At 45.5% G+C, this 3,369-nt stretch overlaps 1 pseudogene across 1 annotated transcript; it reads right to left on the bottom strand.

Annotated features, from left to right (window-relative positions):
• Positions 1-1,759: 1,759 nt before the first annotated feature.
• LOC138379474 (Y-box-binding protein 1 pseudogene) lies at positions 1,760-2,894 on the bottom strand (annotated as a pseudogene). Its single transcript, XR_011232214.1, has one exon. The product of XR_011232214.1 is annotated as a Y-box-binding protein 1 pseudogene (transcript).
• Between the last annotated feature and the right edge of the window lie 475 nt (positions 2,895-3,369).

Genomic DNA, 3,369 nt, shown 5'->3' with positions numbered 1-3,369 from the left:
CCCCCTTCCAACACTGGGGATCAAATTTCAACATGGGATTTGGAGGGGACAAATGTCCAAACTCTGTCAATCCCACTCAGGTCTTTGCATTGAACAGCTCTGCCAGAGGGACTTTCTCCCCCTCCTTACTTTGAGGGCAACTTTCACTTTGGTTCCTGGTTCCATCTTTTCCCAGAGAGTTATTTGTCCTAATTAGACACAGACCACTGGTTATTTAGCTTTTATAACAATTCTGCTTGTTAATAAATAGAATTAATCTTGATCAAGCCAATTTATTCAATAATAGTCTATTCTGTTTCCTTAGAGGTCTGTTTCCTGAGGCCTTTACGCTTCCTTTCTAAGTTCAATTTTTTTTTTTTCCCTCTCAAAGGGCATTTCCTTCCTTACCTTACCCACAAGTAAGTGTTTAAAGTACTAAAAGATGTTATGGAAGGAAATAAATGAGAGGCAAAATTCCCCTAAATTTGTTCTCTTGAATCGAGCTGGTTGTATTACCTTTTGCTTTTAATTTTAAATAAGAGATGTGTTAATGGCAAAGACAGACTTGCTTCCTTGGGTTGGTGGTGGTTTGTTGTTCAGAAAAGTCCTGCTTGGTATGTTCTTACTGCCAGATGGCCCTGGATCACCAATCTATAGTCAAAACAGGGCTTGTAAGTCATAGTTTCCCTGCTGGCATCAATAGGGAGCAGTTTCCTGGCCTCTGGAAACATCTTCCACAAATCTCTGAAAATACTTTGCAGAAAAAGCTCTCTGGCCTGATTTAATCAGCCTGGTTCCAAAGTTAGTCATCTGCCTTGACACCTGGAGGTACTCTTGTTCATACACCGAGCCGTTCTGGCCAGCCTACTGCCTGGAGAACATGCCCAGGAGATGTTCTCCAACCAGGGAGGGCTGGCAGGTGCTAATCCATTCACATTCTGTTCTCCAGTTTCCACACAATGAACCATATGGCTTCAACAGGCATGTAGTTTGAGGTTATTATTTTTTAAATTATTTTTTTTCTACATTGATACATATAGGATTTAACCTTAAGGCATTTGCCCTTATTAAGACTTATAGCCTTTGGAAGGCCAGGGTGGGAGATTGCTTGAGGCCAGAAGTTCAAGAGCAGCCTGAGCAACGTAGTGAGAATCCGAGACCCTATCTCCACAAAAGAAAAAAGAAAAATTAGCCAGGGTGATATATGTCTATTTGGGAGGCTGGGGCAGGAGGATTGCTTGAGCCCAGGAGTTTGAGTTTGCTGTGAGCTAGGCTGACACCATTGCACTACAGCCTGGTTGACAGAGTGAGACCCCTCTCAAAAAAAAAAAAAGATTGACACCCCAAATGGAGGGTTACTGCTGGATAAGGAGCTATAATTGGCTATTGATTACCTATTCCTTAGTGGATTCCTTTATTCCACTCTGTATTTTTTTTTTTTTTAATTATTTAAGACCTTTATTAACAGGTGCTTGCAGTTTGTTGACTTTTTTGAAAAAATCAAGTTGTAAACTTTTATTACAAATTAAAAATGAAGTTCTTAAAAATCTCAACTTGACCAGATATGAAACAATTTAAAAACCTTTAAAGGCGCATTGAGAAAAACCAGGCTTTTTTAAAAAACACGTTTGTTATTACCAAAAAAGACATCTTTAGGTAAAAATAATAAAAACCCCATGCTGCATAGATAATGCAGATAGTTCTAGTTATCTGGTCAACGGGCAAAAAGCAAGCACTTAAGGTCTTCAGCTCCAATCTTGTTCATTTCTTATTGCTGGAATTTCATATTCATTTCTTCTTGTTGGATGACTAAACCGGACGATGGTGGAGATGGTAAGCCGGCATTTACTCAGCCCCGCCCTGCTCAGCCTCGGGAGCGGACGAATTCTCAGCTGGTGGATCGGCTGCTTTTGTGTCTTTGCCGTCTTGTGGTTTAGGGTTTTCTGGGCGTCTGCGTCGGTAATTGAAGTTACGGCGGTACCGACGTTGAGGCGGCTGCTGACCTTGGGTCTCATCTCCTTGATTCTCTTTATCCTCTTCATTGCCGTCCTCTCTGGGCTGTCTTTGGCGAGGAGGGCCCCTGCGGAATCGTGGTCTATAACCCTGATACATATTCTGTCTTACTGGTGGTCTACCTTGTTCTCCTGCACCCTGGTTGTCAGCACCCTCCATCACTTCTCCCTGTACAGGAGGGTTGGAATACTGTGGTCGACGCCCATAGGGTCTCCGCATGTAGTAAGGTGGGAACCTTCGCCTGCGGTAGGGCCGGCGTTGTTGGGCCTGGCCTTCAGGAGCACTCTCCGATCCCTCATTCTTTTCCCCACTCTCACTATTCTGGTAACTCTGCTGGTAATTGCGTGGAGGACCCCTGCGACGTGGATAGCGTCTATAATGGTTATGGTCTGCTGCATATTTACTGCCTTGAACTGGAATTCCACCAGGGCCTGTAACATTTGCTGCCTCCGCACCCTTTTCTCCTTCAACAACATCAAACTCCACAGTTTCTCCATCTCCTACACTGCGAAGGTACTTCCTGGGGTTATTCTTCTTTATGGCAGTCTGGTGTACAAATACATCTTCTTTGGTGTCATTCCTGTTGATGAAACCATATCCGTTTCTTACATTGAACCATTTTACTGTCCCCAAAACCTTCGTTGCGATGACCTTCTTGTCCCCGCCGGCAGGCGCCGCCGATGTGAGGCCGCCCGGGCCACCGCTCCCTGCGCCGCTGCCCGTGGTGCCGGGCTTGGTGTCGGCAGCGCTGAGGGCGGGGGCGGCGGGCGGCTGCTGGGTTTCGGCCTCGCTGCTCATGGTTGCGGTGGTGGTGACTGGGGCCGGCTGCGGCAGCTGCGGCTCCTCCCGATATGTGATGGTAACTAGGCCGGCGGCGGCGGTGGGGCTGCACAGGGCTCTCTCTCTTTTTTTTTTTTTTGAGACAGAGTCTCACTCTGTTGCCCAGGGTAGAGTGCTGTGGTGTCAGCCTAGCTCACAGCAACCTCAAACTCCTGGGCTCAAGCGATCCTCCTGTCTCAGCCTCCCGAGTAGCTGGGACTACAGGCATGCGCCACCATGCCCAGCTATTTTTTTTTTTCTATATATTTTCTTTAGTTGTCCAGCTAATTTCTTTCTATTTTTAGTAGAGATGGGGTGTCGTTCTTGCTCAGGCTGGTCTCAAACTCCTGACCTTGAGCGAACCTCCCGCCTTGGCCTCCCAGAATGCTAGGATTATGTATTTTGTTCTAAGTCTTAAAAGGAAATAGTTATTTCAGGTAGAGTTTCTTGTTCCAAGTAGTAAACTCTCTCATACTCATTTAGCTCTTCTCAAACATGGTTCCACAGAAGAATTAAGCCTAATGTCCTAAGGCATTCGTTGTATATAATAAATTAACT

Source organism: Eulemur rufifrons, chromosome 2 (genome assembly GCF_041146395.1).
Source record: "Eulemur rufifrons isolate Redbay chromosome 2, OSU_ERuf_1, whole genome shotgun sequence".
Lineage (NCBI taxonomy): Eukaryota > Metazoa > Chordata > Mammalia > Primates > Lemuridae > Eulemur > Eulemur rufifrons.
The sequence above is the reverse complement of the archived record's forward strand: the minus strand, read 5'-3'. Positions and strand labels throughout refer to the sequence as shown.